Raw genomic sequence first — 18,229 nt, forward strand, 5'->3', positions numbered from 1 at the left:
ATTTTGATGGTAAGACTGAAGACTAGAACTAAAATTTTTGAGACCTTAGAGCTTCCTTTTTTTCAATTCTAGGTTTCTCAAGGCAGACTTTTCATTGTCTTAGTAGATTATGACCAAGTTGGAATGCACAGCCAAGGTCAACATCCACAGTCCTACCAGACTCGGTGAGTGTGCTAGTACTGGAGCCTGTGGCCAAGCTGCTGTTGATTGAGTGACTCCCCTCTCTTCTCCTAAGGGCTCTTCACATCTGGATTAAATGAGAGAACATTCATGCAGTTCATTGACTGGTCTTTGAGCCTCTGTCAAAAGCAGGCATTTCCCTGCCTTGGGCACCTGAACATTGGCCCTCAGTCTTCCCCTCTGCCATGACCTTGGGGCTCAATTTGACTGCACTGCATGTGGCTAAGTTATACTTTGCCACTGGTCAAGGGAGAGTCATTACCTTCTTTCACTTTTATGAAATTATGACATCCTTTTTTCCCCATTTTACCCACAAACTGTCCAATTTTGCTTTTTAGGAAAGTTGAAATGAGAAATGAAATCTGAAACAGAAAAGCAGTGCAGCCTTTCACCTTTCTTCTACTTTCCATTATTTGTCTGACTTCATTATAAGAGCCTAATGCATGAGCAACAACACAAAGTTTTCCTGGTAAACCATTATTAAAAAAGAATATACCAAAAATTAAAGTGACAAATCAAAAAGAGATGGAGAGGAAAGAGAGCTTTTTCTTCCTGACATAACCCTGCGTTGTCAGAGTGAGACAGAGACCAAGAAGCAATGACCCCAATGGAACCACACTAACTATTTTCAACTGAAAGCCGTATGTTTGTGTATGATAGCTTCACATGAGTGACAGAGTCATCCATGAGTGCCCTTGCCCAGCTCAGAAAATCTGAGGAAGACAAGAATTCCAAAAAGTGGAAGAATTAAACAATAAAAATATAATTAGCAAAATTTACTTGGCTATTGAAGGTAAAATGATTCTAGTAGTCCTCTAACTACCTACACATAACAAACTTTTAATCTCAGGATCAGAAAACTATTTATACTTTTGATACCTGGATACATGCATCAGGAGAGAAGTCACTACTGAGCACTAGGGTCTTTGTGACAAGAACTCTAGTGACAGGGGCAAGAATCATGGAGAGTTTATCCTTTTGTCAACAAAGGAATAGGTCCCTTCTCAGTAATGGAGTCCTCATATGGAATCCTCAGGTGATGTACCTGCTCTCTGAATGAGTTTGATGAGTGTGGATTGAGGACACTTTGCCATTTGAGAGCAGAACTTGTTACTAGTTGTGACAATCACCTTGAGAGTCTGGTGATTTGGGGGAAATATTATCATCTTGAAATTGGTATCGCCATACTCATAAGAAGTTGAAAAAGTCCTGGATTTCTCCCAGTATTATTGGCAGACTGAGGAGCAATGTAGACCTCAGTAAGAAGATGGTGAACAGAAAAGATAGTGTCTACATTAATTCTGATCCTGTGGCTCAGTGAAGAAGCATAAGCACACAGAACTGCAGGAATATGTTCTAAAAGGAGAGGAATAGAGAGAAACTCATTTGTCAGTAATCATCAGCTTTTGTTGTGAATAAATCAAAAAGCAATCTGATTCAGGTAGAACTTTATTGCTAAAGATAATCTGGTAAAACATGGAATAAATACAGGGAGTCATAGGTCTGAGGGAGCAGACTTTCTATATCAAAGAAGGAGGGAAAAATGAATGTTAGGATCAGGGCTAAAAGTTTGTTTCTAGAACAGAGAATATTTATAGATATTTATAAATATTTATAATATTTATAGATAAAAAGTGTGTGTGTGTGTGTGTGTGTGATAGAGAGATTGGAATTATAGTCCTGTATGGCAACTGGCAACTAATCCTGTATAATCACTAGTTTTTGTAACATGTGTTCTAAAGGAGGACAGTGTCATCAATGAATCCTCTGTGCCCATCTCAGAAATGCAAAAGATAAAATTCAGAGGTTTAAGCAGATTAATTGGAAATTAGTATAGTACTTAGCAAACTCAAAATTATTTGTGTATTGAAGTTAAAACAACTGTTATAATCACTCTAGCTTCACAAAGAGAACCAACCTTTGCAATCAGCATCTAGTTCTATACACACTTTTGTCTTTAGATCAAAGACACTTCCCATTTGACTGATAAGTAGGCATTTGGACCCAGCACATCTGAAATTTACTTGTAAAACTATCTTCTAGTGTATAATCAATAAATTAGGTTGATATCATTTTTGGATCACCTTCTGATTGCTTCAATATGCCTGAACTACTGAGCCAACTTCCATTTTCCTCGAAAAACAGGGAAGACCACCCAAATTCAGAAGATGGAAGCTAGCTGTAATAGATGAGAGTATTTTAAATAGATGACCAAAAACTCTTAGAGAGACTAGCATGGTTTATTTTTTTAAAGAAATAATATTATTATTTATAATTTTAATTTTTCCTAATAAAATTCTTGAAAGCAATTTGCATTTCCCGATGTTTGAAATTTAGTTTTCTCATAGAAAAGATTTATCAAGAGTGCCAATTTTGAATGACAATTGTCAGTTAAATTGATGCTAGGTTCCATTACAGAAAACAAAAACATAAGTAACTGTATCTTAATACAAATTTATCTTTCTTTCAATAAGAGCTCTGTGTAGGAATTCCTGTCAGATGACCTCTTAGTTGTCCCTCTCCCAACAGTGATTCAAGAACCAAACTGTAATGTTCAAGTCATATTGAGGCAGAGAAGCTTCCTCTAAAACTTCACTGGGAATTTTCTTGGGAATTATTCATTTTTTTTCTCCAGAGGTTTTCTTTTCTAAGTAATAGGAATTTCTCAGCTCCATTATAAACTTATTATATGGTTGATTGTTAACCAAAATGTCATTGTGTGGCACATAATTGTGTTCTTTATTGAACTGATGATGCTGGAAGTTCTTTCAGTTAATAAATCCCAATGTCAATATTATTCCCAAGATTTGGGAGGTGTCACACAATTTTTACTTGAATATGCTTTCTGGTCCTCTCTGTTGTCACTTCTCACATTCCTTTAAGTCACATATTCATATGTTTGATGGCGTATGAACCATAGTTTCCCTTTGCTTTTGCCTTTCATTTTAATTCTCTCTTTGTTTCTCTAATTGACTGATTTCAAACAGCTTGTCATTGAGTTTACTCACTCTGTTTTCAGCATGATTGAGTCTACTGTTGAAACTCTCTATTATGGTTTTTAGTTTTGTCAGTACATTTTTCTGTTCCAGAATCTATTTGGTTCTTTTACATGTCATCTATTTCTTTATCAAATGTCTTATTTGGTTCATAAATTATTCTCTTGATTTCATTTAGCTGTCTGTCTTCTCCTGTACCTCATTAGCCTTCTTTAAGGTATTTAATTTTAAATCTTTTTTTCAGTAATCCTTATATCTCTATTTCCTTGGAACCAGTTACTGGTGTTTTTTGTTTGTTTGTTTGCTTTTTGCTGTGTTGGTGATGTTTTTGACTAATACCTCATGATCCATGTATCTTGCATTAGTGTCTGTGCATTTGAAGGAGCAAGAAGCTGTTCCATTCTTTACAGAGTAGTTTTGGCAGATAAATATCTTCTGCATTGCTTCTCAAGGATTGTTACTGGTTTCACAATCAAGTGCAAATGGAATCAGATCATGTGGTAACTGCTCAATCTGTAGCACAGAAGAAAGTTCAGAAGCTGGTTTCTAGGGAATAGGCAGTTGGCATGGACCCTGCCTGATCACTTGATGGATAAGACAAGGACTTTGTTCAGTAGGGCTGGCACTGGTACTAGACCTGCTTTAGGATCCACGATTGAGTCTGGAAAAGGTGGGCCTGTTATCAGTTAAATAGATGGAAATGCTTTCCAATGAGTCTTTGGAAGGACTTCTCCCAGTCCCTAGGCAGGTTATTGCATGGCCTGAGAGGCCCCAGATTATAGAGAGCAGTATTCTTCGGGATATGTACCTGGACTGAGGTTGGTGAACTTGCCTTCAGAGGAATGTAAGAGCCTGCCTCCTGCCAGTTCTCTGGGTAGATAGGATTTCTCCTGTATAACAGTGAGAGATGGTTGAACCACATCATAGGGCTATTTCAGGATCCACAGTCAGACCACAGTTGGTGAGTTTGCTTCCATAGGCTCAGATGGGTTAGAACTTGCAGTGGTGGAGTGAGGGGGCTTGGCATCTCTACCACCTAGTCAAGCAATCACTAGATGCTCTTAGCCCCAGGAAATATCTGAACAGATTTAAGACATTTGAGATAGATAGATAGATAGATAGATAGATAGATAGATAGATAGATAGATAAAGAGGGGATTTATTGTAGGAATTAGCTCACATGATTTTTGTGGTTAAGGAATAACAGGACAGGCTATCTGTAACTGGAGATATTGGGATGCCAGTGGCATGACTCCACCCAATTTTGGCAGACTCAGAACCAGGGAAGCTGATGTTGTAATTCTCTCTGAGGCCAAAGACCTGAAAATCCAGTGTGACTGCAGGTACAAATTTTGGAGTCCATAGAGCCAGGGAACATTGAGTTCTGAAGTCCAAAGGCAGGAAAAAAAAGTATGGTAGTTTTAGGCAAGGCAGAGATAGAGGGAGACAGACAGAGAAAGAGAAAATTTCCTTTTACCTTCTGCTATGTTTGAGACTCCAGGTGACAACATTGATTTTCCCACTCAGTTTACTGAATCATGCACCAATTTTCTCTATTCACACTTTCACAGATAGACCTCCCAAAAAATGCTTTATCAGTTTTTAAGTATTACTTCATCTAGTCAAGGTGACAGCTAAACTTAACCATCACAATCAAGAGGGATTATGAGAATTAAATATGGCACAGAGAACTGCCTGGAATCTCAAAAGAAGTAAATCCATGCTTGGGCAAACAATATCTGTATCTGAGAGGGCTCCTTGGGAGTTTCTAGAAGCAGGGCCCTGATGGCACATGTTGGAAATGTTGGTTGGGCAGCTCTTGTCTGCCCCAGGGCCACTGAACCACCGATGGGAATCTTCCAATGTGGCAGGGGGTACAGACTAGATGGTCTTCTGATAATCTTCTGATAATAGAAAGGCGGAAGAAAATAAGTCTTTTTCTAAGCAGTTGTGAAGTTCAAGGCTAACGTCCCTGCAATAAAAGATAGATCAACAAGAAAAAAGCAAGACAAATTTATTTAGCCAAAGTTTACAAGACATGGGAGGCTTCAGAAACGAAGATTAGAAGACCCAGGGAAACTGCCTTTTATGCTTAGAAAAGATTGAAAGAGCACAGCCCTGTGGCAGGATCATTGTCCTAAAAGGGATTTGACACAATGGTAACAAACTGGGGGACTCCCCAAGGCCTATTTGCTCAGATTCTTCTGAGAGTCTCTGGGTTTCATGCCTGTTCTCTGGGCATAGGGCAGGATGCTCATTGCATGTGTTATGATCCACTTTAGGTGAGGAATTTCAGAGAATACTTTATGGCCAGAGCATACACACAAAAAGAGAATGGCTTTCTTATTTATGTAGTTTTCTCAGTTTCCAAGGGGTCATTTATGGTGGTATCACATTCCAAATCCTAATTTTAGCAAGATTTGGGCACAGTCAACAGCACAGTAGCCTACTGACATCTGGATCTGGTGGTGAGTAGGACTGAAACTGAAGAAGCAGTCTGGCTAAAGGCCTGTGACAAGACATGTAGAATGTGGGAAAGGACAAAGGAACAGAAAGTGTCTGAACCCAGTGGCACACAGATCTAGGCTGGCACTCCCCCTCCTCACACAGCTCAGATGGAGAATTCTCTGCACCCCCAGCTGCTCCTGGGGTTGCCAAGAACCCACAGCCTGGGCAGGAGCAGCTTGGTCACCCAGTGAGTGGGGTGAGTGAGGCAGCAGGTGGGAGACAGGAACACAGGCTCTTCTCCATTTCCCTGAACATAAGCTTTTCGTGTGGTTCCCAAGTTTCACAGAAACTCTATGGCTGAGCCAGTTTTTCCAGTGAGATGAAGAGCTTTGGTGAGGTTCTCACTCTCTGTGTTCAGGTGGATGATGTTGTCTTTAACCAGGCTCTTCCTACATTTTGCATCCTCCTCCCTCCCATCCCCAACTGTTTTTTATGGACTGGGCTCTAAGTGGAATCTGGAATCAAGGTCATTACATCTGGTCAGAAAAATGTCACATTTGTCTTTCTTTGATTTGAATAGGCAAACCAAAAAATAAAGAGATTAATATTATGAGCCCTTAATAATCACCCCCAATTAACCATGCAAAAGGCACTTGTAAATATTCTCAATATCAACACGTCTCAAGTGTTTTGTTTTTAGGATCCACTGATGCATTTTGGAAATTATGGAGACCCCCAAAGAGATTGTGCTTCTCTGTTTCTATATATTGACATTTGCCATATAAAAATGTAAAATGAGAAAGTCTTAAATTTTTTTCATTAAAAATACAGCACACATGTAAATAAAATTAAGTTATTCCCTTTCAAAATTAGAAAATGTAATAAAATTTAATTTTATTCTTAACCACAACAATAATAAAGTATACAATATAATGTTTTCAAAAACATGTCAGAAAATTAATAATAAAATACATTGGAATAAACCTCAGAAGGAATACAGAAGATGTATAATTAAGCTAACATTAAAACTTTATTGAACGTATTCTTCAATGAAGTGGAACCAGGGTCACCATTTGTCTTTACACTTACTATATATTACAAAATATAACAAAAGCATTTTTATTTATGCAGTGCTTAATAAACATTCATTAATTTATGTATTCAATATATTAATTGTATTTTTCCAGTGGGAGAAACCAGAGCCTTACCCTGCCTTCCAGCCTGCTCTGCAGAATCTGATTTCCTTCCTCCTTAGGCTTCCTATCCACCATATGCTAAAATGTGCATCACTCACTTAAGAAGATAACAGGTGGAACAACTTGCTTAACCCTCATTGGATGAACAAGGTGAAAAAATCAATCTCAGTTTAAGAAGAAAGGCTATATAACTGCCTTATATAAATACTTTGTATTGGTTTTGGCCATCACAATTAAATTAAAATTTCATTTAAGTCTGTTCTGCTTGTAAGGAGTTTGGAAATGTGTACCCTGGCTTGACAACCAGTAAAATGCTTAACAGACTGAAAGATAAGCATGTGTGCAATGCATTAGAGGTGAGAACAACGGACCAACTGCTCTCCAATCTTCTTATCTCTGCAAGATTTGAGAGGCAGAAATACATGAAGTCCAGCTTGTTGGAGCAGGGAAACAAGTGGGAAACTGCAGTATGATCTGGTGTTTAAGTAAGAAAATGTGACCAATAATCGATACATTGCTGATGACTTAGGGTGGACATTAAAGAGTGAAAACTTTAGAGGACCCAGTCTTAGGAAGGACCCCGCATTGCATGAGATGAACTTGTTCTCATAGTAAATATCACAGTAGAGTCCACTAGTACTTTCAGCTGGGAGAGAGAAATAAACCATTTGTTCCTACTCCTTTCTTCTGAAAAGATTTGCCATCAGGAGAAAATAATTAGTCAGAGCCCAAGCTGCTGGGTTGTTTGAGAGCTTACTGAGAGCTGGGAGGGAAATACTCAACCTGAGCCCTTTGCAGCATTTTATATGAAAAAAGGAAATATCAATTTCAACTCATTCCAGTTTTCCAAAAATGTGGGAGAAGGAAAATACTCATCTCCAGTCCAGTGTAATACTGTTGTCCCACCTAACGGGTGGGGAAAAACCATGAACTAAAACACAGCATGTAAATCTCACAACCCTGAGCATAGGTTCCGTAAACACTGAGAACTGATTAGAGGACAGTATCATAGGAATATGATAGGACACCTCCCCAATTAATTTTTAAAGGTTTAACTGTAGTAATAAATTATGAGGCACACTTGAAACAAAACACATTGCAATTTCAAAAAAATATAGGAAGCATCAGACATAGCGACAATGTTGGAATATCAGACCAGGAATTTCAAACAATGGTGATTAATATGCCTCCACATTTAATGGGTAAAATGCACAAACTGGAAGAACAGGTGGCATTGTAACCAGGGAGAGGAAAATCTGTGAAGAAAACCAAAAGTTATTATGGAGATCAAAAACAGGGTATGGAAAATGAAGAATACCTTTCTTGAGCTTATTAATATACTGGAGGGGGCAGAGGAAAGACTCTCTGACCTTGAGGTTAAGTCAATAGAAACTTCTAAGAATGAAATGCAAGGAGAATAAGGACTGAGTATTTGGGTTTGGAGGTGAGGTTTTGCCCCAAAGCCTCTGTGTTAATGCAGGAATATTCAGAAGTGAAGACACAGATTTAACCAATTCAGTCCATCCTAGTGGACTGGACAAACTGGGCGGAAACTAGAGTCAGGAGGGGCATGGCTAGAGAAGGGTCACTGGGGCTGCGGCCTAGAAGAGATCGTCTTCCCTGTGGCTGGTACCCCTTTCCCTTTGCTTCCCAGCTACCCTGTCCTGAGATGTTTTCCTCCGCCAGCCCTTTCCACCATGATGTCTGCCTCACCTGGGCTCAGAGCAATGGAGTCAGCCCACCATGAAGTGAATCTATGAAACCATGAGTCAAAATAAAATTTTCTTCTCTAAATTTTTCTTGTCAAGTATTTTTGTCACAGCAATGTTAAGTTGACTAACAGACTACACGGTTGGGGACAGACCAGAATATCCAAGAACTGAGGGAAAACTTCAAAGGATATAACACACAGGCACTGGAATTCCCAGAAGGAGAAAAAGAAAGGAATAACAAGAAACAATAATGACATTATTTCCTCAAATTAATGTGAGACATTAATCTTCAGATGAACAATATCAAGTACAAGCAGGTTTAATGCCAGAAAAAGCTACACCTTTCCACATTGTTTTCAAACTTCAGAAAATCAAAGGTGAAGGGAAAGAATTATGAAAGAAGCCAGAGAAAAATCAACATATTCCTTATGGAGGTTCAAAGAAAAGAACATCTAGCTATCTTCTCCCCAGAAGCCGTGCAACCAAGAACAGAGAGAATTGAAAGGTCAAGCACTAGGAGAAAAACCCACTAACTTAGAACACTCAACCTGGTGAAATCATTCTCTAAAAAGAAAAAAAAAGTTAAAAAAATTTAAAGAGAAGGAAAATAGTATCTATGTCAGAAACTCATATTCGTATTTTTCAAAAAGGAAGAATACTAAAGAAGAAAAAAGTGAAGGTAAAATACTTTTTTTATTCTTATTTGATGTAACACAATTTATTCAAAATAATAATAGCAAGATGACTTTAGTCAACATTGCATGTTTGTGCCTACATTTTACAGAATGTTTAGACTATGATAATTTTGCAGTATGAGTAGACTGATCTTTATTCCTCTTGGCAAGATTGTTGGGGAAATGTTTTTCTTTTTTCTTCTTTGCTGGGTTGGAATGTTAGGAATATTGTTTCAGTTCTGTGAAAAACGCCAGGGATATTTTGACAGAAATTGCACAGAATGTATAGATGACTGTAGATTGTTTGAATATTTTAACATTATTAGTTCTTTCAATCCACTAATGTAAGATCTCTTTCCATTAATTTATCTCCTCTGCCAATTCTGAAATCAGTATTTTTTAGTTTTTGATGTACAAAGCCTTTGCTTCCTCAGTTAAATTTATTCTTTTGATTTCACTGTTAGCATGTAGAAATGCTCCTGATTTTTGTATGCTGATTTCATATCCTACGACTTGTTCAAGCAGTGTTCTGATGGGAAATTTAGAGTTTTCAGTAGTCTGTAGAATGATGTCATTTACACATCCATTCTCCACTTCTTCGTTTCTTATTTGGATGGCTTTTCATTTTTCTTGCCTAATGGCTCTGGTTAGGAATTCCACTCGAATGTTGAATAGAAGTGGCCAAAGTGAGCATCCTTGTCTTCTTCCTAATCTTCAGGAAAAGATTTTACTTTGCACTATTAAGTATGATAGCCATGTCATCGATAGCCTTTGTTATGTTGAAGTACATTCCTTCTATACCTCATGTGTTGATAGTTTTCTGTTACAGTTGTTTTGTTGCATTGCTTGTTTGTTCTTTTTTGTTTTCAGTAGTGGGGATCACACCCAAGGCCTTGCACATGCTAGGCAAGTGCTCTACCACTGAACTGTATCTCTAGTCCTTGTTGGCATTTTTTGTCATGAATGAATGTTGAATTTTATCAAATGTTTTTTCTGCATTTATTGGAATGGTTGTATCATTTTTAATTCTTTGTTCTCTTAATGTGGTATCACATTTATTGATTGGTACATATATGTTTTATCATCCTTGCATGCCCAGGGGAATTTTATTTGATTGTTTTTAGGATCCCATTAGTATGCTGGTGAATTTGGTGTGCTAGGTTTTCATTGAGGATTCTTTTACCTATGCTCATTGGGAGATATTAGCCAATAAGTTTCTATTTTACTATCTTGTAGGGTTTTCATTTCAGGGTAATATTGGTCTTATAAAATGAATTTGGAAGCATTTCCTCCTCTTCACTATTTGGGAAAATGTAAGTAGGGTTAGTGTATTAGTAGGTTTCTCTAGAGGAACAGAACCAAAAGGAGGTATGATTATAAAAAGAGGAATTTATCAGATTGGCTTACACAACCAGAAGCTGGATAGTCCACCATGATGGTTGCAAGCTGGAGATCTGGAGAAACCAGTAGCTGCAGAGTTCAAGTTGCAAAGACCCAGAACTAGAGGGATCAGTGATGCTACCCAAGTCTGAAAAGGCTTCTGGAATCTCCCTGGAGAATCACTGGCAGACACTGCTTTGGAAGAGTGAAAGAAAGCAAGTATGATAATTGCAGCAGCAATCAAGAACCTGTGCAAGAAGAAAAGAGCCTGCAACTGCATCTGCTTCCTTCTTCTTCCAACTTTTATTCCAGTCAAGCTTCCAATCTATTGGTTGGCGCTGCCCACACTTAGGTAGGGTCTCCACTTCAGTTCAATATCCCACCTGCCAGTCATTCCTAGACATTTCCCTCACTGACACAGACAGAAGCTTCTTAATCTTCAGCATCTCTTAGTCCGGTCATTGACATTAATTTGAATTTGACAATTGAAATTAACCATCTCAATTTGACAATTCAAATTAACCATTGACATCAATTTGAATTTGACAATTCAAGTTAACTATTACAGTTGGTATTCATTCTTCTTTTTTGAAATGTGTTATTTGTTCCTTTTAGTTATACATGATAGTGCAATGTATTTTGAGATAAACTCATGGAGTATAACTTCCCATTTTTGTGGTTGTACATAATGTGGAGTTACATTGGTCGTATATTCATATAAAAATCTAGGAAAGTGATGTTTAGTTCATTCTACTGTCTTTCCTCTTCTTGTCCCCCTCCCTTCTCTTCATTCACTTTGTCTAATCAAATGAACTTCTATTCTTCCCAACTTATTGTAAGTTTGCATCTGCATATCAGACAGAACATTCATCCATTGATTTGGGGGGATTGGCTTATTTCACTTAGCACGATATTCTTCAGTTGCATCTATTTATTGGCAAAAATGCCATAATTTCATTATTCTTTATTCCACTGTGTATATATACCAAATTTTCTTTATCCATTCATATGCTGAAGGGCATGTAGGTTGGTTCCTTAGCTTAGCTATTATGAGCTGAGCTGCTGTATACAATGATGTAGTTGAGTCACTGAAGTATGCTGATTTTAAATCCTTTAGGGATATATGGAGGAGTAGGATAATCAAGTCAATTGGTGGTTCCACTCCAACTTTTCTGAGGAATCTACATACTGCTTTGCAAAGTATTTTCATCAACATGCAGTCCCACCAGAAATGTATGAGTGGACCTTTTTTCTCACATCCTCGCCAGCATTTATTGTTACTTTTATTCTTGATAACTGCTATTCTGACTGGAGTGAGATGGAATCTCAGTGTAGTTTTAATTTCCATTTCCCTACTTGCTAGAGTTGTTGAACATTTTTTCATAGATTTGTTAACAGGTTGTATTTTTCCTTCTGTCATTCTTGTTAATTGTTGGTAGCATTTACAAGTGAATCCCTCAAGTCCTGGACTTTTTGCTGTTCTGTGATTTTTTATTATTGAGCAGAATCCCGCTTTTCATTATTTGTTCAAATTTTCTATTGTTCATGATTTATTCACAGTTAATGTATTAATAGTCATGTATCCATTTCTTTTTGAGTATCAATTTATTATGTTCTTGTTCATAGCAGTCGCTAATGCTCCTTTGCATTTCTGTGGTATCAGTTGTAACCTATCCTCATTTATTCTGGATTTTATTTATTTTGAATCTTCTTAGTTACTGTAAACAAAGGATTGTCCATCTTTGTGCTGATCTTTCCTATTGTTTTTGTAGTTCTTTCTAATTTATTTCTGCTCTTATCTTTATTGTCTCTCTTCCTCTACTCACTGTGGGATGTTGAGAGCCACAGCCGAAGGGGCCCCAGCAAACTTTCAGACTGCCAGCTGATGAGCTGAAGGGGCCCCAGCAAACTTTCAGACTGCCAGCTGATGATTGGCTCACAGCGGCCCCAGCAACATCTAGCTGATTGGCTCCTCTGCAGTGATGCTCATTGGGCTGTTTCCCTGCCCTTTCAGACCACAGAGCTGCTCATTGGGGGACTTTTTTGGCTCCGCCCATGCAACCCAGCCAATCGGCCTCAAGAGCAGGAGGATGGTGGGAGGAAGAGGCTGGGTTGGGGTGTGTGGCTTGTGGGAAGCCGGTGGTGGCAGTTGGGCTCTGAGGGTTTTTTCCTGAGGAGCTGTTTTCTTTGGCTTGTGTGGTTCTAAAAATAAAGTTAGTTTCTTTTGACAAGTGGCTCCTGAATTGTGCCCAGCCAGACTGCGGCACTTGGTGGCCTGTACGGGGAAGGAACCCACGACCTTGGCGTTATCAGCACCAAGCTCTCAAACCACAAATATACGGAGCACTGGAGGAACCCAGCAACCCCATCAGGTAGTGCCCAGGACACATTGTCCATCAGATCCCTCATCAGACAAACCAGAGGGAGCGCAGGGTTGGACATCTGTGCCTCCGCCAGAGCAGTACTAACTCCAGAGATGGGAGTTCAAATCATTCCCACAGGGGTAAAAGGACCTCTTTCCAAAGGAACAGTAGGCTTGTTATTGGGACGAAGCTCTTCTACTCTAAAAGGACTTATGATAAGTCCTGGGGTAATTGATCCCGATTATGAAGGTGAAATAAAAATTATAGCCAGTTCTCCAAACGGTATATCTGTAATTTCACCAGGAGATAGAATAGCACAGTTACTAATAATACCAAGCCCACATGATAAATTTTCCAGTCATGCTGTAGAAAGAGGTTCCAAGGGATTAGGCTCCACAGGTGTAGATTGGGCTATGCTGTCTTTAAATTTAGATTCTCGCCCCATGCTAAAACTAAATATTCAAGGACATGAATTTAATGGGCTACTGGATACAGGTGCAGACCTTAGCATCATCTCTTGTCAAGAATGGCCAAAACATTGGCCATTACAACAAGCCACTCAAATGCTTCGAGGCCTGGGAGTGGCGACTAATCCCCATAGAAGTGCAATGGTATTAGATTGGAAGGATCCTGAAGGATGTGAAGGAACTATACAGCCATATGTATTGGATCATCTTCCTATAAATTTATGGGGACGAGATGTCCTAGATCAATTAGGTTTGACATTAACAAATAACATCAACCAAAATGCACCCACTATTATGACTAGACAAGGTTTTAGGAAAGGAAAAAGATTAGGAAAACAAGAACAAGGTATAGCAGCACCAATACAAATAGATCAAGGAACAGACAGACATGGGTTGGATTTTCAGAAAGGGCCACTGAGACAATAAAAATTACTTGGAAATCAGAAAGACCAGTATGGGTTCCTCAGTGGCCCCTGACTAAAGAAAAGATACAAGCAGCCCATGATCTGGTCAAACAACAATTAGCGGAAGGACATATACAACCTTCTGTATCTCCCCATAATACTCCCATTTTTGTCATCAAAAAGAAATCTGGTAAATGGAGATTATTGCAAGATTTAAGAGCCATTAATAATGAGATGGTTATTATGGGACCTGCTCAATCAGGGATTCCTCAATTGTCTGCTTTGCCAAAAACTTGGTATGTTTTAGTTATAGATATTAAAGATTGTTTTTTTTTCAATTCCAATTCATCCTGAGGATAGTCCTCGTTTTGCATTTACTATCCCTGCACTGAATCATGAAGGTCCTGATCAGAGATATGAATGGAAAGTACTCCCTCAAGGGATGGCTAACAGCCCAACTATGTGTCAAATTTATGTTAACAAAGCAATCCAGCCACTTAGAAATCAAAATCCTGAACTACAAATATTTCATTATATGGATGATGTATTATTAGCACACAAAGCTAAAAACACATTGCTAGAATGTTATGCCACACTTACAAACTTATTAAAAATTATAATCTAGAGATAGCAATAGATAAAGTACAATTAAATTTTCCAATTAATTATTTAGGAGTTCTATTATCCTCAACCATGGTCTGTCCACCAAAAATTCAAATACGAGTAGATCAACTCAAATCACTTAATGACTTTCAAAAGTTATTAGGAGACATAAATTGGATAAGGCCTTATCTAGGTATACCAACAGGAGAGTTGGGACCTTTATTTGATATCCTAAAAGGTCCATCAGATCCAAATTCACCCCGAATGTTAACGCCTGAAGCAAGAAAGGCATTAAAAATCATTGAAACATATATGGAAAATATGCATTTGGATAGAATTGATATAAGTTTGCCTTTATTATTTATTGTACTACCAACAAAAAATATTCCTACAGGAGTATTTTGGCAAGAAGGTCCATTATTGTGGATACATTTATCTTATTCTCCTAACACTATTCTTACTAGGTATCCTGAGGCTGTAGGACAATTAATACTCAAAGGAATAAAAGCAGCAAAGGGAGTGTTTGGAATTTCTCCCAATAAAATTATTACTCCATATACTATGAATCAAATTGGTGAGTTAGCTAATGAGTTAAATACTTGGGCAATAATCATGTGCAAATCTAATGTTTCATTTGATAACCACTTACCATCTAATCCTTTATTGTCTTTTTGGTCATCACATCCTGTAATTTTTCCAAAAATGACAAGAAAAACACCTATCGGGAATGCTCCAAATATATTCACTGATGGATCTAATAGTGGTACAGCAGCAATAGTTACACCTGATCAAACTTTTACATTTTTAGTACCCAAACAATCAGCTCAAAAGGTAGAGCTTAATGCAGTATTACAAGCTTTTGTGATAAAGATTCGGTATTTAATTTATTTTCCGATAGTCAGTATATAGTTAATGCTATAGTATCCCTTGAAGATGCTAGTAGGTTTTCCCCTTCCTCTACTGTTTTCTCTTTGCTTTCCACTATACAAAGTCTAATCTGGGACAAGAAAGTCCCCCAATGAGCAGCTCCGTGGTCTGAAAGGGCAGGGAAACAGCCCAATGAGCATCACCGCAGAGGAGCCAATCAGCTAGATGTTGCTGGGGCCGCTGTGAGCCAATCATCAGCTGGCAGTCTGAAAGTTTGCTGGGGCCCCTTCGGCTGTGGCTCTCAACAGTGGGGGCTTCTTTTGCCTTTCTGTTACTAGTTTACTGAGGTTAAAAGGTGGTTTGATCATTTGAGATCTTTCTTTTTTCCCTTATGTAGGCATTGATCCCATCAACATCACTCTTAAAACTGATTTTGCTGCATTCCATGTTTGGTATGTTCCATTTCCATTTTTGTTTGCTTTCAGATACTTTCTAATTTCCCCTTTGATTTATTTTTGACTCACTACCTATTCAGGAGGGAGTCACTTAATTTCCACTTATTTTTTCTGGTCTTATATCACTGATTTTGAAAATAATACTGATATGATTGTAATCTTAAATTTGTTCAGACTTGTTTTGTAGCCCACCATATCTATTCTAGAGTAAGTTGTATATTCAGTTGGGAAGAATGGGTTTCTGGTATAGGGTGGGAAGTTCTTTTAATGTATGTTAAGATCATTTAGTCTGAAGTGTAGCTCCACTCCAATATTGCCTCATTTTCTGTCTAAATAATTTATCCATTGTCCAAAGTGGTTCAGAAATTGCTATTAATATTGAATTGCAGCTTGTTTATCTCCTCAGATTCATTAATATTTTCTTTGTATATTTTGATGTTCTGATGTTGGATGTATATGTTTTTGTGATTGTTAACATTGTGTAAGGACCTTCCTTGTGTTGTGATACTGTTTCTGATGTAAGTAAAACTACCTATGTTCTCTTTTGGTCAGTGTCTGTGTGGAATAGCTTTTTCCAACCCTTTGCTTTCATTCCTTATGTGTCCGTAAAGCTGAAGTCTTTCGCAGACAGCATATTGTTGGGGCATTTTAAAAGAATCTGTTCAGACACTCTCTATTTCTGACTGGAATGTTTAGTCCATTGGCATTTATACTAATGATTGGTAGGTAAGGGCTCACTATTTCCATTGTGATAATTTCTTTCTGATTGTTTGATAGTTTCTTCATTCCTTTCTTTATGTATTATTATGTCCTTTAGTGATTTGATGATTTTTAAGTTGTATGTTTTCACTCCTTTCTCTTGATATTTCTTTTTTTTTTAAAGAAAGAGTGAGAGAGAGGGAGAGAGAGGGAGAGAGAGAGAGAGAATTTTTTTTAATATTTATTTTCTAGTATTCAGCGGACACAACATCTTTGTACGTGGTGCTGAGGATCGAACCCAGGCCGCACGCATGCCAGGCAAGCGCGCTACCGCTTGAGCCACATCCCCAAACCTTTCTTGATATTTCTATACAGAAAATAAGTGTTTGCTTTGTGGTAACCATGAAGCTTACACAGAATATCTTATACTTGCACTAGTCTGTTGTAAGGTAATAACTTGATTCAATTGTGATAAGAAGCAGTATATGTTTAATCCTCCTGTTACAGTCTATGTTTCGATATTATATTTTTCATATTGAGTATCCATAAACAAATTGGGTATCCATAAACAAATATTTGTAGCTGCCTCTTACATTTTATTGTTTGCATGGGAGTTCATAAAAGTGGCTTAGCTATTTCCTAAGTTCTAGGAAAAAGTAGACTCTAAAATAATGAGGTTTTTAAAAAAGAAAGTCATCTTGCAGCTGTTTCACTTATGAATGTCTTATTATGTCAGTGACTGAGAAATTCCTTGGGGAAACTCCATTTTGAAAAGCATCTTAGGATAAGTCTGGAATCATCCATAGCTCACAACAAAAAGACCAATGTAAGGTGTTTCAGAGATCAATCCTTTCTACTCAGAGGGAGAACAACCCAGGGAGTCTGGTGATTAGGACCTGCCGGTTCAGGATGACTTTTGAGCTAATTTAGAGTTGACCTCTCCTGGTGCAGCAGTGGGCCCACAGAAGAGGCAGAATTTCCTTGACACATGTGGTTGATTGTTCCTCTTTTGTGTAGATTAGTCTATTACAAGAGAACACATGTTTGGCAGTGGAAAACTGGAAAACTACACAAAGAAAAAAGGGGGAAATCAGCCTTTAGTGTCAAAATCAAACAAAATAAATGAGTTTTATGAATTTGCTATACTTCTTTTTATATATTTTCTCTCTTCATTATTATATATCTGTTTCTCATAGCATTTTATGTTCTTTATGATAAAAACAAATATTTGGGCTTTTTATTGACATAGGCATGATAACTGTAAGCATTTATATTGTACAGTGGGATAATCATTATGCATGTTTATAATGTGTAATGATTTAAACAGGGTAATTAGCATTTTTACCATTTTAGTCAGTATTCTCTTACCATAACAAATACCCTAGATAATTAACTTTTAAAAGGGATAATTAACTTTTAAGTTCTGGTGGTTGCAGTCCATGATTAATTGGCCCATTGCTTTGGTTGTCTGGAGTGCAGGGTGTCACCACAGGTTTTCTTCATAGGACAAACCCAACCACCTTCTGTCCAGGGAGTTAAAGAGTGAGGAGTGGGCCAGGGTCCCAAAATGGCCTTCAAGGACACACCAGCTGTGACCTTCAAACCTCCCAATAGAGGACACCTCCAAAAGACTCCACCACCTCCCTTTGGCAGCTCCCTGGGGATCAACCTTTAATATGTGGCCTGCAGGGGACATTTAAGAGCCAGACTATGCCACCATCTCCTGAAACAGTGTCATGTTTTTGAGTTGGGAATCTTCAAACTCTTCTCTTCCAGTTCTTTTAA

Source organism: Callospermophilus lateralis, chromosome 2, assembly GCF_048772815.1.
Source record: "Callospermophilus lateralis isolate mCalLat2 chromosome 2, mCalLat2.hap1, whole genome shotgun sequence".
Classification (NCBI taxonomy): Eukaryota; Metazoa; Chordata; class Mammalia; order Rodentia; family Sciuridae; genus Callospermophilus; species Callospermophilus lateralis.